This window comes from Portunus trituberculatus, chromosome 36 (genome assembly GCF_017591435.1).
Source record: "Portunus trituberculatus isolate SZX2019 chromosome 36, ASM1759143v1, whole genome shotgun sequence".
Lineage (NCBI taxonomy): Eukaryota > Metazoa > Arthropoda > Malacostraca > Decapoda > Portunidae > Portunus > Portunus trituberculatus.
The window spans coordinates 1681725-1709224 of record NC_059290.1 but is presented as its reverse complement, the minus strand read 5'-3'; the positions used below and the strand labels follow the sequence as shown (position 1 = coordinate 1709224).

Below are 27500 nucleotides of genomic sequence, written 5' to 3'. Positions count from 1 at the left end.
GGCTGGCTGGCTAGTTGGCTGGATGGTGGAGGGAGGGAAGGAGAGGGAGAGACAGCTGGAGAAAGGAACTGTAGTGATTGGCAAGTAATGATGGGAGTGCTCTAAGAAAGGAAGAGTGGGAGAAAGGGGGCGATAAGGAGGGAGGGATGGAGGGAGGGAAGGAAGGAAGGAAGAACTGAAAGGAAAATGGAGGGGAGACGTGACGAAGGTGGGAAGAGAATGATACAAGGAAAAGAAGGAAATAAGAGTGGATGGGAGGAAAGAAGGAAGAAAAAAAGGAAGGAATGAAGAAGAAGAAGAAGAAGAAGAAGAAGAAGAAGAAGAAGAAGAAGAAGAAGAAGAAGAGAGAGAGAGAGAGAGAGAGAGAGAGAGAGAGAGAGAGAGAGAGAGAGAGAGAGAGAGAGAGAGAGAGAGAGAGATGATGATGATGATGATGATGATAATGATGATGATGAAAATAAGGAACTAGAAATTAAGAGAAAAAAGAGTGACTTTGAATAATGAAGAATGGAAAAAAGGATAGATAATTAAAAAAAAATGCAGAGGAATGGAATTATGGAAGTAAGGAGGAAAGGAAGGAAGGAAGAAGCGAATAAAGGAGGGAAGGAGGACGATGAACGCAGAAGAGAGCAAGGTAGTGAGGGCGACGGAGAGGAGAAAGGAGGAGGAAAGCGGAAATTATGGAAATAGGGAAGGAAGACAGGAAGGAAACCGAGAGAAAGAATGGAAGACTCAGAAACACAATGTGAAGCAAAGAAAAAAGATAGAATGAGCAAATGGAGGAAGAAAAGCAACAGGTGAAGAGAAGAAGGTAAGATAAGGAAAAAAAGAATACGCGAGGCAGGATAGGAATAAAGAAAGATAAAGACAGCATGGAAGAATGAAACTAGTAGATGAAGAAGTGAAAGGAGGCCGAAGTACAAAAATAGAAGGAGATTAAAAAGAAAAAAAAAAGAAAGATAATGAATATAAAGAATGTAAGTACTACCAAGAATGTAGGATAAGAATAATTTTGAGCTTTTATGCAGCAAAACATGACTGCACTGCACCAAATCAACCTAAATGAAGGAATGCACATATTGCTCAACACACACACACACACACACACACACACACACACACACACACACACACACACACACACACACACACACACACACACACACACACACAAACCTTTCATCAGGATCACTCGGGATTCCCAAAGCAAGGAGAGGAAGACGAGGGAGAGGAAGAGGAGAGATAAAGAGGAGGGTGAGAACGAGGAGAAATAAAGAGAAGGATAAGGAAGAGGAGAGATAAAGAGGAGGATAGGGAAGAGGAGAAGAAGAGAAGGGAAAGGAAGAAGAGGGAAAGGGAGAGGAGAGAGAAGAAGAGGAAAGAGAGGAAGAGGAGGGGAGAGGGAGAGGAGGAAGAGGAAAAGGAGAGAGAGGAAGAGGAGGTAAAGGGAGAGGAGAGTGTCGAGTATGGGAGGGGATAAGGGAAGGAAACAGGGAGTGTGTGTGTGTGTGTGTGTGTGTGTGTGTGTGTGTGTGTGTGTGTGTGTTGCTGACGCCCTTACCTGGAAGCCCCGAGGCCGCTCCACTTGCCGGAACCACCTGGGAACACCTCCAACTTCCCTCCTCCTTCCCCTCCCCCTACACGCCCCTCAGCTCACAAAGTTGGCGTAAGACATGTGAATCTTGCACTCAAGTTTCCGACATATGTGGTGCCGCGAGGGATCTGGCACCGAGTACGTCTTAAGTCTTCTGTCTTTATTCCTCCTTTCTTCCTTCCTTCCTTTTATTACCTCTTCAAATTTATGTCTGTCTGCTCTCTCTCTCTCTCTCTCTCTCTCTCTCTCTCTCTCTCTCTCTCTCTCCTACATAACCTTTTTTCTCCTTCTCTTCTTTTCCCTTATTTCCATTCATTCATTTATCCCTTCATAGTTCCTTTCCACTTGACTCAACAATACATCACTCATTCAGAAGTCACCGATAAAAGCTTCTATTTGTCAAGTATCTTTGTTCATTCTCCTTCACTTGTGTCTACGATTGCGCTAATAGTGTTTGCTTTATTGTATCCCTACGTGAGTGACTCTCCTGCTTTACGCTCGCTGCTAATGATAAGACAACACTTGGTCACATGTTAAGCAGCACAACGTGATCTGAGATGGGAATATGACTAAAGGCACTAAAAGATTTGCAATTCCAGATCATTTCCTTTACTGTCAGTGATTCGAAATGGCTCGCGAAGTTTGTATCAGATTGCGTCACAGATATTATCGAATCTGTGATGCATAAACATATTGAAGGCTTAGAAACAATTTTGTGGAGTGAATTGTGACTGTCTCAGAATATGACGGATTATCGAGGTTTTATTCATTTATTTATTTTATTTTTCACCACATCTCCTACTTATAAAATTCAAATAACTTTCTTATCCATCAGATCTTCCTCCTCTTTCTAGTTTACGGTTTCTCTCATTTTCCAACTCTTTACTTACTGTCTTCATCCATCCTTTCTCCACTTCCTTGTTCATACCCCTCTGTTCCACCTCCTCGCTCCCTCCACCCTTCCCTCCTTACCTTGATAATTGTTACCTGGAGGGGGTTCGCAGGTGCAGCCGGCAAGTGAGGGCAGCCACTTCTTAGAAATCAGGATTTCCTTCCACCTGCAAGTGATGTGACTCTGAAAAGAAGGTAAAGAGTTGTAAGGTTTTGCTCTACATTCTTAGTATCAAAACACAAAAGCTTCCTCTCTTTCTTCTTACTTTCTCCTTTTTTCAACCATTTCACTTTGATACGAGACAATTATCACCATCATATGCAATGAATGAAATACTTACAAGCATTTGTAAGAAAATTATGAGGGGGTGGAAAAGAAAAGAAAAATGCAATTTTTATTCAGCTTAACCCCTTCAGTGCTCTGAGACGCATTTTTACTATGAGTTTTGGGTGATATTAGACCATTTTATTGACATTAAGAAAGGTCTATAAAGGTCAGAAAATTAATGGCCACAGTCTTCGCTATTCTAAACCCCACATAAGTTTCTGAAGCTGTGTAAGATTGCTAAATAGTAAGCATATGAAAACGCGGCCTGGTACTGAAGGTTAAAGAATAGACGTTGGATGTAGGAGTAAAGATGTACCTGAGTGACTGGTAATTAGGGGAAGGTTTATCACGTGGCAGTCAAAAGGTCAAACAAATAATTTTACCTAAACATGTCTCTCTTTCAACCTTTCCTATCACACTTTTTTTTTATTGTTTCTCCACGATGTTCTTCCCTCTGACCTTCTTTGCCTTTTGCCTCCAATTACAAGAATTTGTAGAGGCAGAATAGCCACACAAACAGCCTCGTTAGATCTAGTAAGGCTGTTGCTGTCTGCTTTTCCTCCTCATGCTTTCATATTCCTTTCCTCCTTCTTGATTGTCTTTTCATTTCCATCATTTTTCCCTTTCCTTTCTTCTCCTCCTCCTCCTCCTCCGCTTTGTTTCCCCAACCTCTTCCAATAACGGTTGATACCACTTTAAAGACGTTCTCAAGGTCTATTGTTGTTTGTTATCCCTTTGTTATATGCTTGTAATCCTCCTCCTCCTCTTCCTTCTCATCCTCCTATACCTACTCCTCCTCCTCTCACTCTCGTAATGAAACACCGTAGAAATGAGAGGAGTCCATTGAAACCAGTGACTTAATTACGAGCCACTTCATGATGTTACCTGTCATTGCCACTCGTAGCCTTCATTACCTGTGGACGCTAAATGAATGGAAAGCCACAAAGCCACATTCTCAGCAGGTTACAGACAATACCGGGAATATATATTTTTTATACCATGTGAGGTTTTCACGGGAATTTATCGGGTAAAGGGGATATTTTTTGGGGCACCTCCTATCTCAAAGCCCACCCGCTAGGAAACCGTTGCCCCGAGTGAGGAAGCCCAACCTACACTCGGACCGTGGACAGGATTCGAACCCGTGCGTTTGGAGACCCCTCGGATCCCAAAGCACGCATGGTTCTAGCACTGTACCACGGCGCTTATGAAACAGGTTTATGGAAAAAAAGAAGAAGAGAAAGAAAGGCACGGTAAGCCAAACATTGGGAAGATAGGAGAAAAAAAAAGGTGAAAAATGAGAAGGGTAACCAGTAAGGGAGAAAGCAAATAAGAGTGAAGATAAACGGGAAAAATAGTAATGTAGGAACATGAACAGTGGAAAGGTAGAAGAAAGGGAAATATCCAAGAGAAGAGAAGATATAAAAGAAAGGGAAAATTAACGATAGGTCAAGAAAAAGAAGGAAATGAAGAATAAGATAAACGAGAGAGAGAGAGAGAGAGAGAGAGAGAGAGAGAGAGAGAGAGAGAGAGAGAGAGAGAGAGAGAGAGAGAGAGAGAGAGAGAGAGAGAGTAGAAATAAACTCATTCTGTCTAGTCTTTAGAACCTTTTGAGGAACTAATGAATAAGAAAAAAACGAAGAAAACAGGTAAATTTTGGCTAATTATGTGAAATGGATTAGTCTTGCAACATTACCTAGAGAGAGAGAGAGAGAGAGAGAGAGAGAGAGAGAGAGAGAGAGAGAGAGAGAGAGAGAGAGAGCTGGGGGAATAATACTGTAATTTCACTAATGTCGCCACATCAATCACTTATCTCTCTCTCTCTCTCTCTCTCTCTCTCTCTCTCTCTCTCTCTCTCTCTCTCTCTGTCCCCCCACTACTCCTCTTTCTCTTTGTTTCATCCTCTTCCTCTTGTTCTTTTCCTGCGTCATCATTGTCCTTTTTTTCTTGTAGTTGTCCTTTTTCTAGTCATCATCCTCCACCTCCTTTCCGTTTTCCTCCTTCTTCTTTTGTTCTTGCACCTCCTCCTCCTCTTCTTCTTCTTCTTCTCCTCCTCCTCCCCCTCCTCCTTCTCTTGCTCTACTAATTCACTTCAACTCAGAAAAATAAAATTCAAATAAACGATTCAAATAATAAAGAGGAAAATCAAGACAACAAACAGAAAACAAAATTTAAAACGAAACTAAATGGGAGAAAGTTACTCTCTTCAAGGCAACGCACACAAAAAAAAGGAGAGACCGAAAGAAAAAAAACTGAGAATAAATACACACACAAGCAAAAATTTAGGCTCTCAACTCAAACCTTCCTCGGTCCTTTTGCCCACAATTTTTTTAAGGCTTCAATTCTAATTTACATCTGATTAACAACAAGAGGAGTAATTTTTGCTAATGATACTTCACATTGGGTCTATAATCTCTTCTTTCACTCCCCACCAGACTCTTTTATAAAACTCAAAACTGTCGATACGTGTGTGTGTGTGTGTGTGTGTGTGTGTGTGTGTGTGTGTGTGTGTGTGTGTGTGTGTGTGTGTGTGTGCGTGTGTCTTCCAGGTCAAGTGATTCTTACATGGTCTGCTGGCGTGGCGGTGGTGCTCGGCTGTGTTGAGAAGTCTGAGAGCAAGGCGAGTGTTGCAAAATTTGTGTGTTGCCTCGAGGTTGTGGTTATTCGTGGCGAGCGAGTGACCGAGGGAGGGAGAACGTGTATGTGTGTGTGTGTGTGTGTGTGTGTGTGTGTGTGTGTGTGTGTGTTTCTTGCCCTACATCCCATAAATATTTCATAATCCTTTACTTATCTTACAATTTTCATCCTTCCCCTCCTTCCCTTGTCTGCTTCTCCCTCCCTCTCTCTCTTTCTTTATGTCTCTTCCTCTCATTTCCTAACCCAGTCACCCCTCCTTTCATCACCCCCATCACCTCCCACACCCCCTTACCCCGCCTCACCCCCCTCTCACCCCGACACACCCCTAAGTATATCCTGGATTAGAATGTCAAGTCAGTTTTCATGTCTTTTTTTTTTATCTCTCTCTTCTCTAACGTTACGTGTCTTAAGATTCAATGTGAGGAAGACAAGGCGATGATTCCAGGCTTTATGGGCGGTTTCCTGCTTCTTGTTCCTTTCTTCTACCTCCCCTTCCTCCTCCTCCTCCTCCTCCTCCTCCTCCTCCTCTTCTTCTTTCTGTTCACCTTTCTTCTCCTCCTCCTTTTTCTCCTCCTGCTTCATTTAGTATGCTGTTTTCGTGTTATCTTTCCTCCTTTAGTGAAATCTTATTTTGTTTAACGGCCATTATCATTGTTATAACTTCCCTCTTCTCCTCTTTCTCCTCCTCCTCCTCCTTCTCCTCCTCCTCTTCTTCAGTATTGTTGTTGTTGTTGTTGTTGTTGTTGTTGTTGTTGTTGATGTTCTTTTCTTTCTCCACCTTCCCTTCCTCTCTGCGTTGTTACCGTATTTTCCTCCACATCTTCCTGCCTCCACCTGCCTCTACCGCACCTTATCCCATCCACATCACCACATCCCTCCATTATTTTTTTTTTTTTGCCCTTATTTTTTCCCTCAGTACGATGAGTGATTGAGTTGTCTGTTCTCTTACGGGACTTGTTCACCTCACTAGTAAGATTCTGTTATTGATTTCTTCAGTAATTTAATTCATTTTGAGTTATTCTACGTCATGTATTCCTGTATTTTTTTTTTCTTATTTGTGGTTTCCTGTTTGCTTTGTGTGTGTGTTATTTGCGTCTATCTTACTTGTATTCTTCCTTATGTATTCCTGTATTTTGGGAGGTTTCATTGGTGTTAGTCTCTGTTATTTGCGTCTACCTTATTTGCATTCCTCCTTATGTATTCCTCCTTAAGTATTCCTGTTTTTTTTTTTTTTTTTTGGGGGGCAGTTTCATTGGTGGTTAGTCCCTCGTATTTTGGTGTATTTTTTTTTTTTTTATCCTTGGTGTTGATAAATGATAAGACTAACAGTAAGGTTAATTTACCGCTTGTAATTTTGTTTTGTTTTTATATTAGCAGTTTTATTAATGGCCTTTTTTTCCCCAATGCGTTTTGATTCCTTAGCCAAATTCCCTTCAATATTGAAAATGAAAAATCAAGCGGTTATTTAACACTGTATTTTGCATTTTTTTTTTTATTTATGCTTTTCTGTTTGCTTTTTCTGTGTGCTATTTGCGTCTACCTTGGCCATGTTCCTCCTTTTTTTTTCTATATGCCATGTCGAGTTTTCACGGGAATTTATGGGCTAAAGGGGATATTTTTTGGGGGTACTTCCTATCTCAAAGCCCACCCGCTAGGAAACTCTTGCCCCGAGTGAGGAAGCCCAGCCTACACTCGGACCGTGAACAGGATTGGAACCCGTGCGCTTGGAGACCCCTCGAACCTCAAAGCACGAATGGTTCCACTGTACCACGGCGGACCCTCTTACCGACTCGTGGGTTCTGTTAGGTATTCTGGGACTCCCTACCTGCTTCTGTATTTTCGACTTCCTATGACTTGACTTCATTTAACCCCTTCAGCACCAGGACGCTTTTCATATTCATTCTACTTACTATTTGTCGATTTCATACAGCTTCAGAAACTTATGTGGGGGATTAAAATAATGAAGACCCTGGCTATTAATCTTCTGATCTCCATAGACCCTTCCTGATGTAAACAAAATCGTCTAATTGTACCCAAAACTCAAGATATAAATGCGTCGCAGTACTAAGGAGGTTCAAAGGGAGGTTTCAACACATTCATCCCTTTCTCTTGGCTAACTGTCTCGGATCTGCAAGGGAACTGGTAGCTAAGTGGACCTTTTAATTTACTTTGCTTTATTGGGCTCTTGGTTATCTATCCCCTTTTACACACACACCAAAAAAAAAAAAAAAAAAATGCCTGCCAGGGCTTCAGCTCAAGTCTTGCCTACAGCATAGCGAAGGCGAGACAAGGCAAGGTATGGGTGAGACAAGGCGAGACAAGGCGAGACAAGGTGAGGCAATGCGAGAAAAAGCGAGACAAGGAGAGGAGAAAGCGAGGAGAGGAAAGAGCGAGGCGAGGCATGGCGAGGTAAAGCAAGACAAGGCGAGGCGAAGCGAGGCCAGGCGAGACAAGCCAAGGCAAGATAAGACTAGAAAAAGCGAGACAAGGCTAGAGATGGCGAGACAAGGCGAGACAAGGCGAAACAAAGGCGAGACAAGGCGAAACAAGGCGAGACAAGGCGAGAAAAGGCTAGAAAATGCGAGACAAGGCAAAATGAGGGCGAGACAAGGCAAGACAAGGCAAAACAAAGCGAAACAAGGCGAGACAAGGCGAACACAAGGCGAGACAAGGCAAGACAAAGCGAAACAAAGCGAGACAAGGCAAGACCAGCGAAATAAGACGAGTCAAGACGATACAAGGCGAGACAAGGCAAGACAAAGCGAAACAAAGCGAGACAAGGCAAGACCAGGCGAGATAAGACGAGACAAGACGAGACAAGGTGAGATAAGGCGAGACAAGGCAAGACAAGGTGAGACAAGGCAAGACAAGGCAAGACAAGGTGAGACGAGGCAAGACAAGGCAAGACAAGGCGAGACAAGGTCAGACAAGGTCAGACAAGGTGAGACAAGGCGAGACAAGGTGAGACAAGGCGAGACAAGGCTGATCTGAGTAATCCAAACAAGACAATACGATGAACCTCTTTATTGATTAGAATTAAGATGATTTTCCTTATCTTTTATTTATTTTTCCTTTATTCACTCAGTTCTTACATGTTCCTTTTCCATCATTTTGTTTTCCTTTCTGTTTTGTATCATTTTTTTCTTTTTTCCTCTCAATTTTTCTCCTTTTTAGATGATTTTTCTTATTTTTTTTATTCATTTCCTCCCAATTTTCTTATTTTTCTCATTTTTTCTCCCAATTTTCCTATTTAGATGATTTTTTTTTTTTATTTACATGGTTCTTTCATCTCCCTTTTATATCACATTGTTTTCTTCCTCCTTTATCATAAATTTTTTTGTATAATTCTCTTTTATTAACAAACTAATTTTCTTCCTATTTCTCCTTTTCTGTTTTTTTTTCTTTCTTTATTACGTTTTTGTATCATTCTCTTCATATCTACCTCATTCTCCTATTTCTTCTTTTCCTCTTTTTTCTCTTCTGTTTTCTTTCCTTCCTTCATCATGTTTCTGTATCATTCTCTTCTTATCTATCTCATTCTCCTCCTATTTCTTCTCTTCTCTTCTTTTCCTTCCTTTATCAAGTTTCTGGATAATTCTCTTCTTCTTATCTACCTCATTCTCTTTCTATTTCTTCTTTTCCTCTTCCTCCTCCTTTTTTTTCCTTTTCCTGTCATATAATCTCGTTACTGTGCCTTCAGATTTCACTCAATCAATCAATCAATCAATTAAGTTTCCTTTTTCTTAAAATTTTTCTTGTTTCATCTTCCTTATTTATCACTTTCTTTTCAGTACGAAGCATTTTATTCATTTTCTTCATTTCCATCTACCTTCCACCTCCTCCTCTTCGTCCTTCTCCTCCTCCTCTTACTCCTCTTCCTCTTTCAGATTTTTCACTACAACCATCGTCACCAGCATCGCCTCCTCCTCCCTCCTCCTCCTCCTCCTCCTCCTCCTCCTCCTCCCTCCTCCTCCTCCTCCTCCTAGATGTAAGAGGAGGAGGTGGCGCAAGAGGATGGTGCTCTCAACACACACTCGACAAGAATTTTCCCAGAGCAGGGCGACAAAAGGACGGGGAAGGAAAGGAAAGGAAAAAAAATGAAAGTATGAAAGGTAAAAATGGGAAAATAATGTGTAATGGATGGTAAAATTAATATCGGGAATAGCAAAGAAAAAAAAAAGGAAATAGATTTGTTAGAAAAAAAATAGACGAGAATGAGAGAGAGAGAGAGAGAGAGAGAGAGAGAGAGAGAGAGAGAGAGAGAGAGAGAGAGAGAGAGAGAGAGAGAGCAAATAACTAAGGAAAAAAGACACCTAGAAGAATAAAGCAAAGAGATGGACAAGAATAACATATACACTAAAGGAAAGAACAGGAGAAAAAGAAGAAAATAAAGAAGAAAGAGAAAGGAGAGAGAGACACACACAAAAGGCGCCTTGAAGATATTGACACCTCGAAAACTTCTTGAAAAAGGATAAATATTTATAACAAGTGGTGGTGGTGGTGATGGTGGTGGCGGTGGCGGTGGCGGTGGTGGTGGTGGTGGCGATGATGGCGGTGGCGGTAGTGGTGGTGGTGGTCACAAGTGTACCGTTTTATGACGTAACTTCACCAGGTAAATTCTCTTTGTTCACCGTCGGACGCTGCTCAAGAAAGGATCGCAAGTCTTCGAAATCATCTCCTCCTCCTCCTCCTCCTTTCTCCTTTCTTCTTCTTTCTCTTCCTCATCCTCCTCTTTCTTCTCCTCAAAATGTCCTTATATTTTTCTTCTTTGTCCCTTTTATTTATCCTCAAAATTCAATATACCTATCTCTTTTCTCTCTCCTCCTCCTCCTCCTCCTCCTCCTCCTCTTTCTCCTCTTTCTTCTCAAAATTCTTCCATATCTTTCTTCTTTATCCCTGTTCCTCTTCCTCAAAATCTTATATACTTATCTATCTCCTTTCTCACTTCTTCTCTTCCTCCTCCTCCTCCTTCTATAATTTGCTACACCTTTCTCCTTACTCCCTTTCTCTCTTTCATTCTTGCCTTTATGGTGCTATTCTTGTCATTCTCTCTCTCTCTCTCTCTCTCTCTCTCTCTCTCTCTCTCTCTCTCTCTCTCTCTCTCTCTCTCTCTCTCTCTCTCTCTCTCTCCCTTCCCTTCACTACACATTAATTACCTGAAAAACAAACCAGACAATGGACTTGGAAAAGGAGGAGGAGGAGGAGGAGGAGGAAAAAAAGACGCAGAAGAATAAAAAAAGTTGACAAAGAGCAAAAAAAAAAAAAGAAAACGAAAAAAAAATGAGTGGAGACAAAGACGGAAAAAAGAAAAAAACGGAAACGAAGACGAAGGCGAAGACGAAGAGGAAGGAGAAGAAGAGGAAGAAGAAGAGGAAGAAGAAGGTGGAAACAACAGGACACATAACACACCGAGACAACACCAATGAATTACAACACTGCCTCGTCTCATCACCTTCAGCTTAGTCCAGGATCTCGCTTCGCCTTCCCCACCTCCCCCTTCGCCCGCGGCCTCTCCCTCGGGGCGCCGCGTCGAGGTCAAAGGGCGCCGTGCTCTATTCTCAACGGCGTGCACCTGTTGAGAGGGACACGAGAAACCGCCCAATGCTCCCTTCTCTGTCCCATCACTCCTGTTTGTATCTTGGTTAGTATGTTACCGAGAATTTCTAATGCGTTTTCTTGCTATTCCTGTTTTTTTTATTGGTTTATTTGCGTACACTTATTGAAAGGTAATTTATTATGAGGAACCGTCCTAAATACTCCCTTCTCTGTCCCAACGCTCCTGTTTGTATTTTTTTTATTGAGGTTTATGTGTTATGGAGAAATTTTAACGTTTTTTGCTGTTTTTTTTTCAGTAGTTTATTTTCATGCACTTGTTGAGAGAGATACGAGGAACCACCCTATATGCTCCTTCTCTGTCTGTACCAATGCTCCTGTTTGTCTCCTTTCTTGAGGTTTCTGTGTTATCGAGAATTTTAATGTGTTTTTGTTGTTTCTGTTCTTCTTTTACAAGTTTATTTACCTTCACATGTTGAGAAAGACACGAAGAATCTCCCCATTGCTTCCTCTTCTACCACCAATGCTCCTGTTTGTATCTTGTCTTGATTTTTTTGTTTTAGAGAATATTTAATGTGTTGTCTTGCTGTTCCTCTTTGTGTGATATTTCTAGCAGTTTTGTGTTGTCTTTGTGTTGATCTTCATTACTTTTGCAAGGTCTGTGTTTTGTCCTGTGTTTGTGTTTCGTATCTTGAAGTGCACCTTGTTATTTATTTGAGTGACTACGAGTGTTTTGTTTGAGTGTATTTGTTATCTGTTTATATTTAAGAAGTGTTGGGTGTTTTAACTATTTTATTTATATATCTTTTTTTTTTAGTGTGTGTGTATTAAAACTATAGTAAAAAATTCTCTCTCTCTCTCTCTCTCTCTCTCTCTCTCTCTCTCTCTCTCTCTGTAACTGTACCCTAAGAACGCATGAAAAATGTCAAACCGCGACGAAAAATAGAAGAAAAACACTAAAGAATGTGGGAGAAAAATGGTGTGACACGAACATGAAAAGGTTAGTCTTTAGTATCATAGGTGGAGATTCTCGCATTACTACTCTTCACATTCTAGTAGTAGTAGTAGTAGTAGTAGTAGTAGTAGTAGTAGTAGTAGTAGTAGTAGTAGTAGTAGTAGTAGTAGTAGTAGTAGTAGTAGTAGTAGTAGTAGTGGTAGAAGTAGTTGTTGTAATGGTAGTAGTAGTAGTAGTAGTAGTAGTAGTAGTAGTAGTAGTAGTAGTAGTAGTTAGTGATGCTCATATAGTGTTGGCTAGTGTAACAAAGAAGAAAAAGAATAAAGTGTGATTAGAGGCTACTTGTGTGTGTGTGTGTGTGTGTGTGTGTGTGTGTGTGTGTGTGTGTGTGTGTGTGTGTGTGTGTGTGTGTGTGTGTGTGTGTGTGTGTGTGTGTGTGTGTGTGTGCGTGTGTGTGTTAGTACAGTGACCTCCAGCAGCAGCAGCAGCAGCAGCAGCAGCAGCAAGAACCAAGACTGGGAACTTCCGGCGTGAGGTTCCTTCTTGAGACGAAACCACCTCCTCTTCCTCCTCTTCTTCCCCTTCTCCACCACCACCACCACCACCTCCTCCTCCTCCTCCTCCTCTTCCTTTACTTCCAGTCTCAGTGAAATTAACGTGAACAACTTGCTGCTTTTGTTCGTTTTTTTATTCTATTTTTTTCTTCTCAACGCACCACCTTCCTGAAAACGCTGAAGGTGTTGTGGGAAACTTGGGGTCGCGGCGCACCTGAGGCCGGAACCAGGTAATAATGAAGGTGTCCGGCTGGTGTGTTGTGGGAGGGAGGGGAGGGGATGGGAAGTGCCTGGAGGGAGCGAGGGTGCCCTGGGGAATGAAAAGTGCCTGCGGGAGATTTAAGCTGTTGTAGTGGAGTAGAGGAAGTGGAAGTAGAGAAAGTAGTGTCCGTTTGTTTGAGTGGAGTTATTCGTTATTCTAAGAGTTTGTTTTGTTAACTCCTTCAGTACCATGACGCGTTTTTATATTCATTTCACTTACTATCTGGAGATTTTATTCAGCTTCAGAAACTTTTGTGGGGGATTAGAATAGTGACGACTGTGGCCATTAATCTTCTGACCTCCATAGACCCTTCCTAATGTTAATAAAATGGTCCAATCGTACACAAATCTCAAGTTGAAAATGTGTCACTGTATTAACCCTTCAGTACCATGACACGTCTTCACATTTGTTCAAGTTACTATTAGGTGATTCTATACAGCTTCAGAATCTCATGTGGGGATTAAAATAGTGAATATTCTGGACCATTAACCTTCTGACCCCATAAATCCTTGCTAATGTCAGTGAAATGGTCTAATCATACTCAAAACTCATGGTAAAAATGCGTCATAGTACTGAGGGGGTTAATGGCGTTAAACATGGGAAGAGCTTTTTTTTATGTAATATTAACTAAGGGATAAAACAAGTGTATTTATCAACGTGTACTAGTAAAAGAAGCATTCTGGGAGTAGAGAAAATATGCCCGAGTGTACAGTACATCCCAGTTACTTGTATGTATAGTTCTATTCAGCATAGGAAGAGAACTTTTGGGGTAATAGCAAATAAAGGATAAAAAGAAAAGTGTATTTGTCAGCGTGTACTAAAAAAAAAAGTATTCTAGAAGTAAAAAAGAAAGCCAATATGGTCGAATTTACGTACATACCTACTGGTCCGTATATACTCCTAGTTCTATTAAGCAAAGGAAGGGTTTTATAGTGAGCAATAGTAAATAAAGGACAAAGGAGGCGCATTTATTGACGCGTAGTACTCAAGGATGTGTTTTGGACGTGGTGAAAGTAGTCCTGTTAAATTAAGCAAGTGACGTGTTTTTTAGTGAACTGTCTGATGCAACGATAACAGAAGAGCCTTTATTTACCCTTAGAAATAAAGAGCACGTTCTGAAAGTAAATAAAGTAAAGTAAATAGTGTCCTGCTAAATAAAGGAGACGTTTTTTGGCGAAGCAGAATAAACAAGGGATGAAGAAAGCGTCTTTTTATTAACGCGTAGCAGTACAGGAAGTGTTTTGAAAGTGGAGAAAATACGTATATTTCAAGGTATTTGCTCCGTAGTTCTATTAAGCAAGTCTTTTTAGTATATTAAGGTAAATGAGAGACAAAAAACAGCTAAGTAGAGTGGTAAAGTAGGAAAGTGTATGTTGTGAGAAAGACAGTGTTTCTTTTGGTGGTGGAAGTGTTTTTTAAGGAACTGAGGTAAACACGAGGCAAAAGAACAAAGAGTCTTTAGTTTCTTAAAAGTTAAAATCTTGCTGTTGAAAAGCAGACTTAGTTCTTTTACAGGGCAATATGATCTCTGGAGTGGGATAAGAGAGCAAGCTTTTGAGAAATGACCTGAGACTTGATGGGGAGGGAAAGTGTACCGAGAACTCAAGTAGTGTTTTGCATATAAATAGAAGGAAGAAGATGAGTGAAAGGGATGTGGCTTCAGAGAGAGAGAGAGAGAGAGAGAGAGAGAGAGAGAGAGAGAGAGTAAACTTTAGATACATTTACAGTGAGAACAATGCGAAGAATGTGGACAGGGAAAAGTGACATTGGGGAAAGTAAGAGAGAAAACTAGATGAGAAAGAGCAGAGACAAGTACAATGGAAGCTACATGGAGATCAACCTGTACTCCTTCCCGTGCACCGTCTTGATAACTGCACTAACCTAACCTAACCTAATTGGAAGATATGGAAGAATATAGACGAGTACAAGGATGGGCACATTAATGAACCTGCACTGCCTTCCAATGTCTTACTAAAAAAATCTAACCCAACCCAACACAACCCAACCTAACCTTACCTAAACCAACCTACCCTAACTTAACTTAACCCAACCTAACCCAACTTTGACTTAATCTAGCCCAACCTAACCTAACCTAACTTAACCTAGCCTAACTTAACCCAACCCAACCCAACCCAGCCCAGCCTAACCTAACCTAACCTAACACAACCCAACCCAATCCAAAGCAACTTAACCTAACCTAACTAAAAGAAAAAGCACGTTGAAAATTACTATGCTATCCGAACAATGACCACGAGACAATTTGAATGAGAAAGGAAGGAGGGAATGTAAGAGTACGTTAACAGGAGCGGTAAGAGGAAGAATCTGGCCAAGGGAAGGTGTCAAGGGGAAGCTAGAGAGAGAGAGAGAGAGAGAGAGAGAGAGAGGGGGTAGTCGGTGGGGGTGTGACTACGAGGAGAACGATGGGGAAGGGAGAGTAGATAGACACTTTTATAACTCTCCTTTCGTCTATTATTTCCTGTCATGTCCGTAATTGTCAACTTCTACGACAACAGTTCTCACGGGGAGGAGGAGGAGGAGGAGGAGGAGGAGGAGGAGGAGGAGGAGAATTATACATAAATACAAAGAAAGTAGAGACGACAATGAACCTTAAGTCTTCAATTGGATCATTATTCTGTTGCAATTACTACTGCAGAGAGAGAGAGAGAGAGAGAGAGAGAGAGAGAGAGAGAGAGAGAGAGAGAGCCAGTCAGACAGACAACCATAAGACAAACAAACTGACAGACAGATACACAAATAAAAAAGATAGACAGCCAGACAGACACAAGTTTGTACTGTAATACCACACACACACACACACACACACACACACACACACGTCTACAAGATAAAAACGCGTGTGCTAACCAAGAGAGAGAGAGAGAGAGAGAGAGAGAGAGAGAGAGAGAGAGAGAGAGGGAGGGAGGGAGGGAGACGCCGCGACCTGTACAGACGGTCTAGCGGGGATCGACTAGTCCGGAAATACTTGAGTGAGAATCTTGGAACACCTGGACGGAACACCTGCTGCGAATCCACCTGGCGACACCCGCGGGTCCTGAGGGTCACCACGCCCGCGGGGGAGGTCACGGGGTCAGCGCAGGGGTGTTGTTTGACCCGAAGGCGAGCTGAAGGCGCACACACACACGCACACAAACCCGGGAAAGGCTGGATTACAAGGTGAATTGCCTCCATCTGCGCGGCGTAAAGAGAGAGAGAGAGAGAGAGAGAGAGAGAGAGAGAGAGAGAGAGAGAGAGAGAGAGAGAACAGTACCGCAAATTGACCTGACTCGACTGATGGAAGTTATCGTGTGTGTGTGTGTGTGTGTGTGTGTGTGTGTGTGTGTGTGTGTAATATAAAACAATCGAACATGACGGCTTGCATTCCTCATGACATTAATTCCATACTAGACAAACGCTTTACACGAAGAGAGAGAGAGAGAGAGAGAGAGAGAGAGAGAGAGAGAGAAATGGCAGGGGTGAGGGGTGTCGTCGCTCGCCACCTGCCGCCTGCCGCCGACCCTCCAATGACCTTGAACGCCTCCTCGTCCTCCTCCTCCTCCTCCTCTTCCTCCTCCTCCTCCTCCTCCTTCAGCCTCTACGTCACCTGGCTCCTCCCTCCCACAGGTGCTCCCGGGTCAGCTCTCTCTCTCTCTCTCTCTCTCTCTCTCTCTCTCTGTACTGTACTTGTATTTGAATGCGATATCTTACTTTGTGTTGTTGTTGTTGTTGTTGTTGTTATTGTTGTTGATGTTGATGTTGTTGTTGTTTGCCTGATTGTTTTGTTTGTTGTTGTTGTTGTTGTTGTTTGTTGTTCTTGTTTGTGAGGAGGTCAGTGATTCTACAGGTATCTACAAAGCTACAGGTGAAACAAGACAGGTGAGGCGGGCCAGGCAGGGCAGGTGGCCGCTAAGAACTCAGACCTCTGATCCAGGTGAAAGGAGGAGGTGGAGGAGGAGGAGGAGGAGGAGGAGATGGAGAAGGAGGAGGAGGAGGAGAAGGAGGAGGAGGAGAAGGAGGAGGAGGAGTTAAACTAAAGGAAACAAGGAAAGAGTGGTAAGTAAAAACATGACAAGATATGAGAGAGAGAGAGAGAGAGAGAGAGAGAGAGAGAGAGCATACAGAGAGAAACAGAGAAAGCAGAAAACAAATCATGAACACAGGTAAAAAGAAAAAAACAACAACAACAACAAAACACAAAGACAACAACAAATCAGACAGGAATCATATCATCTTTCGCTATCGTTCGTTCATTTCAGAGAGAGAGAGAGAGAGAGAGAGAGAGAGAGAGAGAGAGAGAGAGAGAGAGAGAGAGAGAGAATATAACAAGAAACTATAATGAGTGAAAGTAAGAAAACGTGAAACAGAAGATTACAAGCTCATATCTATGTTTTTTTTTGTGACATTTGGAGGAGAAGGAGGAGGAGGAGGAGGAGGAGGAGGAGGAGGAGGAGGAGGAGGAGGAGGAGACGGAGGAGAAGCAGGAGGAGAAAGAAGAAGAGAAGGAGAAGGAGGGATGGAGACTAACATACGATAACATGACACTGACGAAACCAGAGAGAGAGAGAGAGAGAGAGAGAGAGAGAGAGAGAGAGAGAGAGAGAGAGAGAGAGAGAGAGAGAGAGAGAGAGAGAGAGAGAGAGAGAGAGACGTGTTGAAAGAAGTGAAAGCAACGGGAGATGAAGTGACGAAAGATGAACTGAAGTGAACTGATGCTAATTGGAGTGAGTGAATGAGATGAGTGACAGGAGGACAGGTGAGGAAGAGAGGTGAGGTGAGGTGAGATGAGGAGAGAAAAAGAGAGGGAGAGGGACAGATTAAGGTGAGGGAGGGAAATGAGTTGAAGAGATGGACACGTGTGAGCAGAGAGAGAGAGAGAGAGAGGGGTGGATATTAGGGAAGAGAACATAACTGAATCAAGAAAAAATATGAAAGGGAAGATGAAAGACGAAGGGAAAAAAAAGAAGATGAAAGAGATAATAAAGAAGGAGGAAAAATGGAAATAGCAAAGGAACAAGGAAACAATCGAGAGACCAGGCAGGAGAAAGTGACAGAGGAAAATATAAAGAAACAAGGGAATAAGATAGTGTGATAAAGAAGGAATAGAGACAACAAAATAAAAGGAGAAAAGATGGAACAGGAAAGATGAATAATCAGAAGAGGAGAAATATGATCAAGAGAGGAAAAGAAGATAAAGGAAGTGAAGGAGGAAAAAGGATGAAGAAAACGGGGAAAAGGAAAATGGAAGACGAGTAACCAGGATGAGAGAAGGGATGAAAAAAACAAACAATAAAAACAAAGAAAACATGAAGGAGAGAAGTGATGAAGGGCGGAGAGGGAAAGAGAGAGGCGAAGAAAGGAGGGAGAAGATGAATAGAGGCAGATAACCGAAGGAGAAAATGTGAAGAAGCAGAGCGGTGAAGGAGGGAGAGGTGAAGAAGGAAGGGAGAAGGGGACAGTAAAGGAAGGAAGGGAGATCAAGAGAGAAAAGATGGCTAACATGAAAACAGGGGGGAGGAAACAGAGAGACTAGGAAGACTTGGAGGTAGGAGGGTGAAGGAGGAAGGGAAGAAGGGAGGAAAGGGAGGTGAGGGAGGCAAGGTGGCCGAGGAATTGGGGGGGGGAGAGGGGGTATGTAGGCAGTAACAGGTGGCAGCTGCGTAAGACCAGCAGACAAAACTGGGACCCTCAGGCTAAGAAGCAAGGAGAGGGTGTGTGGTGTGCTGGTCTCCCCTACCGCTACCTCCTCCTCGTGGTCTTCCTCCTCTTCCTCCTCCTCCTCATGCCCCGTTAAGCTGGCCCTCCCTCGTGGCCCTGGGTGCGTGGTGCCATCCTGTGCCTGCCCGCCTCGCCACTGCCTTGTGCCACCAGTTAGCGTCGCGGGAAGAGCCAAGGAGCACCACGCGACTTGCACAGCCCAGAGTGACTTGTTGCCTCTACTGACGATACAACCCACGTGTCCCTGTCCAGCGTGGAGGAGGAGGAGGAGGAGGAGGAGGAGGAGGAGGAGGAGAACATCAAGGAAGAAATCAAGTTGCATGAGGATGAAAACAAACAATGCACACAAAACACGTGAATAAACAATAAATCAGTAAAGAAAAATTAAATAAACAAAGAAAAAGCAAATAAGAAAAACTATAAGTACTAAGAAAACATGAACACAAACATTAATAGTAACAAAATAATAAAGAAAAACAATAATTTTGGGAATAATAAGCCGAACATCCAAGACAGACGACAGGAGAGAGAGAGAGAGAGAGAGAGAGAGAGAGAGAGAGAGAGAGAGAGAGAGAGAGTTAACTAACACGCTCCCTACCTCTACACTAAAGAGTAAGTGATCTCACCACAATAGAAGCCCTTGGAAACAAAGAGATTGGAGGGAGAGGGAGGGAAGGGAGGGAGGGAAGGGACGGGGGAGGGAAGAGAAGGGCTGGAGGGGGAGAGGGAGGGAGGAACCAGGATGAAACAGTAGCAGAGAGCGTGAGGAAGACACTAGCCGCAGGACAAAGCGCATCTCCCTCCCTCCCTCCCCTCCTCTCCCTTTCCCTCCCTTCCCCTGCCTTCCTTCCCTCCCTCCCTCCCTACCAGCACTTCACCTCCTGTATCTGTGTCACGCCTCCCCTGCCACCAGATCTGTCCCCCCTGCCTCCCCTGTCCCTAATGTTCCCCTATCTACTATACCAACAACACCCGCCTCCTCCTCCTCCTCCTCCTCCTCCTCCTCCTCTGTAGCCAGACATGTCACGCACTGTATCGCGCTGTATCGCCTCCTACAGACAAGCTCTTTATTCACCTTCTACGCGAAAGGGAGATGAGATGAGATGAGATGAAGGAGAGGGAGGGAGGGAGGGAGAGCTGGAGGGAGAGTCGGTGAGAGGAGAGAGGGAGAGAGGGTCGTGTGTTGTGTTGATACTTGACTTCTACCCCGTTAGTTTATACTGGCTACTCTCTCTCTCTCTCTCTCTCTCTCTCTCTCTCTCTCTCTCTCTCTCTCTGTCTGTGAAGAAAGCGAGGCACGGTCGACGATTAAACTAAATAACCCAATATTGAAGTGTCGCGTGCAAGGTTTTGTTAGGGACAAACTTTTTCTGGCAAAGTGAAGTTGATGGGGTCAATCTGCGGCTCTGGTTGACGCCACGCAAACTGACGAGATGAGATGACGGCAGGAGGCGAAGGAGGAGACGAGGGAGAAGAAGTCGAGACAGGAGGCAAGGAAGGAGACGTAGGAGGCGAGGGAGTAGGCGAGGAAGAAGGCGAGAGAGAAGGCAGGACACGTGGCAAGCTGTACAAGGAACCAGACTAAACATAGAAGACTAGAGAGGAAGGTAGAGTGGAAGCAAGGCGAGAAAATAAACAATAGAACAAAATAGACAGAAGCAAGGTAGACAGTGAGGCAGGAAAGACAGGGAACCAAAATAGACAGGAGATAGGATAGACATGGGTAGGATAGGCAAGGAGGCAGATAAACGAGAAGCAAAGAAAACAGTGAGGTAGAGAATACTAAGAGACAGAACAGTAAGAGAGACAGATAGACAGAGAAATACGAAAAAAAGAGAAGCAGGATAGACAAAAAAGCAGGTTAGACTTTAAAAAGAAAGCTTTAAAATAACAAAGAAAAAGAAACTACGGTAATGACGAAGTAAATTGGATGTGAACTTAAATGGGATGGAAACAACAGGGAAAATTGAAAGCATAATAAGGTACAAGATGTAAAAAGCGGTGATGGGACGATGAATTAGACTAAAGCAATGACCGCACACTTCATGAATAATAAGAAGACACCATTGACTATTATAACTGCCACCACCACCACCACCACCACCACCACCAAAAATAAATAAATAAATAAACAAATAACGAGTGACACAATATAAAAACAACAAAAAAAGAATACTGAAAGAAAGTCAAGTTTGCAGGAGAAGAAAAATAAAACACCACGAGAGGAAGGAAGGATAGAAAGACTAAACAAAATGATAGAGGAGAATAAGAAGAATGACACAACAGACTGAAGGGCAGGCCAAACAGACTAGCGAGGACACAAAAGGCTCAAGAAGGAACCACAACAGTCTGAGCCACAACAAAACACACTCGGAAAATAAAACACCAACTACGAAATGACATAACAAGCTTGAGAGAGAGAGAGAGAGAGAGAGAGAGAGAGAGAGAGAGAGAGAGAGAGAGAGAGAGAGAGAGAGAGAGAGTGAGGGATAAGGCTTTGGAACAGACAGAGTAAGGGGTACTGGGGCTATGGTTAGGGGTGGGGTGGTGGTGGGGCTGTCAGTGATGGTAGGAGGGGCAGGCAGGGGCGGGTGGGTGTGGGTTACTGGGTAGAGTTTAGTTACTGAGCCCCGGGCAATAGGGGCGGCCAGGCAGGGCTCCACCACACCACCATCAACCTGAGGCGGAGTAACAGCTGGGGTGAGGGACACGGGAGGGAGGAAAAAGAAGGAGGGAGGAAGGGAGGGAAAGGAGGGAGGGACGACAAAGAAGGAGAAACAACGAAACAACTCAGCACGGGAGAGAGAGAGAGAGAGAGAGAGAGAGAGAGAGAGAGAGAGAGAGAGAGAGGAACATTATAACACAACTATCGCCCTCACGTCACCAACACCTACACACACACACACACACACACACACACACCAGGCGCCCCTCACGCCACGCTCACGATAAGGATAAAGAGAGAAGAAAAAAAGCAAGAAAGAAAACAAGCTTAATAACCTCCGTACGGCCCAAGACAAACACAAGACCAAGGCATACCAAAACATAAACAAAGAGGAGGGAGCCGTAACGTAAACAAACCTTGCTCCTTCGCGCCAACCATAAAGAGTACTTCAGATTTCCTCCAAAAATGGTGGACCGAGACACAGAGAGAGAGAGAGAGAGAGAGAGAGAGAGAGAGAGAGCGCTTAGTCGTGTCGCGTGTTCAAATCTCCGACGAAACTGAATTTAACCACTATCTTCTTGTTCCTCTCCCTCTCTCTCTCTCTCTCTCTCTCTCTCTCTCTCTCTCTCTCTCTCTCTCCACGCATCCCAGCACGCCCTCACGCACTCTAATGAAATGGACAATGAAATGGCGCACAGTACTTCAGCTTGTCGTGTGTAAGAACAGTAAATAACAATGTTTTGACATCACTGACCAAACATAATAAGAGATGACGACCACAAGGCTGGAACATGAAGAATAGTTTGCCGCCACCACCACCACCACCACCACTGTGACCACCACTACTGTGACCACCTCCACCACCTCTACCACTACTAGTACTACTCCTATTACTATACGTACTGCTACTACTACTATTACCGCTACCACTACCCCACCACCACCACTACCACCATTTCAACTTCTACTTCTACTATTTCTACTATCTTCACCATCAGTCATATTTCTATTACTAGTATCTTATCAATTCCTGGTGCTGCTGCTGCTACCACTACCACTACTACTACCACTTCTACTATTACTACAACTACTACTACTACTACTACTACTACTACTACTACTACTACTACTACTACTGCTACTACTACTAACCATACCCCAAATTAGTCAAGAATAGATTGAATGATGTAGATATATCCCTAAAAACTGCAATGATACCACTACTACTACAACTACTACTATTACTACTACTACAACTACTACTATTACTGCTACTACTACTACTACTACTACTACTACTACTACTACTATTACTACTATACTGCAATGATAATGACAACATAAAAATGATAGAGATGATAACAATACAATGATAATGACAGATAACGCCATTATCATCATCATCATCATCATCATCATCAACAACAACAACAACAACAAAAACAAGGACAAAAATACACATACAAATTCACCAAATAAAGAAAAACTGACGATGAATATAAAAGTCTCTCTCTCTCTCTCTCTCTCTCTCTCTCTCTCTCTCTCTCTCTCTATAATTCCTGTGTGACCTTCAAAAGTGGAAATAACACAGAAAAGTCACCGAGAAGAGCAGCAGAAGTGTGGTGTTGATTGAGGCGGTAATGGTGGTTGTGGTGGTGATGGTCGTGGAGGTAATGGTGATAGCGGTGATGGCGGTGGTGTTTTCCTCTCCCCCCTCACAATAATTTCTTACTCTCTGCTTCACTTTTCATTTATCAAACCCTTTTTTCCTTCTTTTTTTTTGTCATTATTATTTTTTGTCACATTTAGACTGTTCTTTGTTTCTACACATAGTTTTTCTCTCCTTTTTTTGCTCTCTCTCTCTCTCTCTCTCTCTCTCTCTCTCTCTCTCTCACACACACACACACACACACACACACACACACACACACACACTACTTCTTCACAATTTCCACGTTCGCTTCATTTCCTCATCCTTGACATCACTTCCCAGGATCACTACACACTCACGTTACTCCCAAACCCACAAAGATCTTACCCATAAACCCCCTTGAGCGTTGTAGACAAATGAGGAACATGCAGCGCTACCCTTCCTCTCCTCTTTCCCCGCTACTAAACCCCACTAACAGACTCGATAAGCATAAAACATTCATATACTTCTTACATAACGTTGCCTTGCCTCCTCTCCCCGTCACACCGCTCCGCACTTCTCCATCTCCCCAACAACACGTGTTTAGCAGTTACAAGAGGCAAGTGTCGGAGTTCTACATCCCGGCGGCAGCGAGACACAAAAGAATAGCGTTTTTATTTTCTATTTTTTTTTCTCTCCCCACCCTCTCTGTCTCTTTCTCTCTGTCTTGTTCCTCTCTCTTTCTTTCCCTACCCCGCCATGATACGGTCGACCTACAGTTATGTTTTTCTGTCTCTCCTCTCCCTCCCATACATCTTGCTGTGGGGTGAAAGGGAGGAGGAAAAGAAGATATAATGATGATGATGATGATGGAGGGAAGGCGGGAGAGGGAGGAGGGGGAAAGGGGTAAAGGATGAGGGAAAGACAAGGAAAAATGTCTAGTGAGCGAATAAAAAGAAATGAAGATGATGATGAGAAGAGATGAATGAGAGATAAAAGTGGACGAGAATAAATGTAAATTAGATAAGTACATGGAGGGAATGTGAGAGAGAGAGAGAGAGAGAGAGAGAGAGAGAGAGAGAGAGAGAGAGAGAGAGAGAGAGAGAGAGAGAGAGAGAGAGAGAGAGAGAGAGAGAGAGAGAGAGAGAGAGAGAGTGGTGATAATAAATGACGAGCAACCAAATAACGCATAAAAGAAAAAAAAGAGAAAGAAAGAACAAAAGAAATTAAAGACAAAAAGAGACAGAAAGAAGGAAAAGAGAACAAAAAAGGAAACAAATGAAAGAAAAAAGAAAAAGAAGAAAGTTATGTAGCGTACGTATGTGTATATGAACGTATGTGTATGTATGTGTGTATGTGTGTGTTGCTAAGAATGAACAAAGGAAGCAAGGAAGACACAGGGAGGATACAAACATACGATCTCATATACATCTTGATTTAACATTCGCAACAGGAGAGTCTGCGCTGCTTCCCTGAGCGGCCTTGAGAGCGGCCAAGACTCTGCTTCAGAAAAACAAACAAAAAGCAACGCTCGCCGCCACAAACTAGAACAAACAAGCAAAGTGTATAAACAAGTTGTAATCTAAATGAACCCACAAGAGCAAACAATAAGACTAATCAAACAACCACGCTATTGTAAACAAGCAAAGTGCCAAACAAGCAAATGGTGAGGTTAGCAACTAGAATGATAAACAAGGGATACAAATAAGACAACCATTATCAAACAAGTACAATAAGTAAGCAAGCAGAACAAGAAATGCGCACATGAGCAAAAATGAATAAGATGCGAGTTAAGAAATTGCAAAACAATAGATAAATAAATAAACAAATGAATAGAATGAATAAATGAAAATAAACACACGTACATCAAGATAAACAAACAAACAAGCACACACTGACAAACAAGCAAACAACCAAAGATGAATGAAGTAAACAAATAAAAAGTAAACAAAGCAAACTGCAAGAAGGAAAAATAGTAAACAACAAAAAGAAAATAGAAAACAAACACAATTCAAAAACAAACACAAACAAACAATGATGCAGAAAACCAAACAGTAAGCAAAGAAAAGCAAGAGAGAGAGAGAGAGAGAGAGAGAGAGAGAGAGAGAGAGAGAGAGAGAGAGAGAGAGAGAATATGACAACAAACTTTTCAAACATATTAGTAAGCGCACAAAAAAAAAAAGAAAGAAAACTACATGCAAACAAATTCTAAATATACACCACCGGCATTTTTTTCCTCTCAACACCAAACGTAGACGTAACTTGACACCATGAAGCGCGCACACACACACACACACACACACACACACACACACACACACACACACACACACACACACACCATCAAAGGGTCGGGTTGTCAGTAGTAGGGTAAAGAAAAGTGGTATGGTAAATAAAATAAATTGCAAGTAATGTGTTTAATTAAAAGCAAAATAGAAATTGTTACTTGAGTGGTCGTGAGTAATGAGTGGGCGTCAGTCTATGCTAGGAAAACAAATGTACACACAGAACAATAAATAAAGAAATGAACAGATAAATAAAACAAGAATGAAAATAAACAGAAGGAAGAATAAATGCAATATATTCAAGTTAATCCCTTCAGTACCAAGATGCGTTTCCACATTCATTCTGCTTACTATTTGGTGATTTTATACAGCTTTACAAACTCATGTGTGGGATTAAAATACTGAGAACTGTGACCATTAAACTTCTGACCTTCATAAACGCTTCCTAATGTCAATAAAATGGTCTAAACTTACACAAACCTTAACCCCTTCAGTATCATGACGCATTTCCACATTCATTCTGCTTAATCTTTGGTGATTTTATACAGCTTCACAAACTCATGTGGGGGATTGAAATAGTGAAGACTGTGGCCATGAAACTTTGACCTCCATAGACCCTTGCTAATGTAAGTAAAATGGTCTAATCGTACACAAATCTAGAGTTAAATATGTTTCCTAATACTGAAGGGGTTTAGAATCATTATAGTATGCTCAAATGAAAAGTAAATACGGTATGCTTCAGTAAGATGTGATGTGCTTAAAACAGATTAATGTGATGGATGTGGCATGCTCAGATAATAAATAAACAGTTAGTGGTGTGGTCATATATAGAAAAAGAGGAAAAATGTCAGTATAATATAAAAAAAAAAGTTAAAATCTCGGTGGTATAAGTAGAGAAATAGAAAAAAGTCTATGTATGGTGAAAATATGAATATAAATATGAAATGAAAAGGGAATCTGATAAAAGGTTAATCTTGTACAGTGCTAAAGGGAAAAAAAGGATAAAATAAGACTAGTATGGTAGAAATAAGATTAAAAAATATATATACAAAGTGAAAATATAAAGAAGCAAAATAAAACATATGAAGACAAGGAAGAAAGTTATTTGCATGTAAGAGAGAGAGAGAGAGAGAGAGAGAGAGAGAGAGAGAGAGAGAGAGAGAGAGAGAGAGAGAGAGAGAGAGAGAGAGAGAGAGAGAGAGAGAGAGAGAGAGAGAGAGAGAGAGAGAACTATGAACGATAATACCAGAAAATAGATAAAAAAAAGGAAAAAACCTAATGAAAAAAAAATCAAACCATAAAAAAAACTCAACACAAGAAAAATAAGTAACACAATAAAGACAAAAAAGCAACACATACTAAAAAAAAAAAATGGTCAGTGAAAAAAAAAAGAACACGACACATCAATTTCTGGACACAAATGGAAGCTGCGTGTCAAGGGCGAGGTGTGAAGGGAGTGAAGGGAATGAAGGGCGTGCCAGTAATGGGTGTCAAGGACCGTGCGTGCCAAGGGCGGGGTGTCAAGGACGAGAGTGTCTGCCGAGCCTCAACTCACACCAAGATGAAGCTTCAGTATTAATCAAATGACTCTAATTTTCTCTTGTGTCATTGAGGAGGAGGAGGAGGAGGAGGAGAAGGAGGAAGAGGAGGAGGAGGAGGAGGGAGGAGGAGGAGGAGGAGGTAGGTGGGAGATGAGGAGGAAAAGAACCAAAGTAACGAAAGATAAATAACACTAAGGAAATAAATAAATCAAAGAATGGAAATTGAGGAGGAGGAGGAGAAAGAGGAGGAGGAGGAGGAGGAGGAGGAGGAGGAGGAGGAGGAGGAGGAGGAGGAGGAGAAGGAGGATGAATAGAAGGAGGAGGAGGAAGATGGGAGATGAGGAGGAAAAGAAGCAAAGTGACGGAAGATAAACCAGACTAAGAAAATAAATATATCAATGGATGGAAAATGAAGCGAAGAAGAAGAAGAAGGAGGAAATGAAGATGAATGAGGAAAGAAGGTGAACTATAAACAACATAGAGAGGAAAGAAAAAAAAAATAATGTACAACTGAAGAGCAAAAAAAGATTAAGGGTAAGAGAAAGAAGAGGAAGTAAAAATCTGCCACTTATGCAAACTAGAGGAAGGAAAATTTAAAGAAACAATGTAAAAAAATGTAGATAAACTGTAAACACTGAGGCAAACAACAACAACAACAACAAGAAAGAAGGAAAAGAAAGAGAATAAAAAGACAAAAGAAAATAAAAGAACAACAACAACAACAACAACAACAACAACAACAACAGTAATGAAGATAATAATGATAACGATAATAAAAAAACAATAACGAAGATGAACAAAATAAAAAAGTTAGAGATACAGAATACACAAAAATAGAAGTCATAGAGGCGTATCTAAACTCTCTCTCTCTCTCTCTCTCTCTCTCTCTCTCTCTC

At 42.1% G+C, this 27500-nt stretch overlaps 1 long non-coding RNA gene across 2 annotated transcripts in view; it reads right to left on the bottom strand.

The window, feature by feature from the left end:
- Positions 1-2387: 2387 nt before the first annotated feature.
- The window catches only part of LOC123513505, a 148705-nt gene continuing 123592 nt past the window's right edge, over positions 2388-27500 (bottom strand). For both annotated transcript variants that reach the window (XR_006677385.1, XR_006677386.1), the window contains exon 3: positions 2388-2669. This is a non-coding gene — a long non-coding RNA (uncharacterized LOC123513505). The remainder of the gene's footprint in view (positions 2670-27500) is intronic.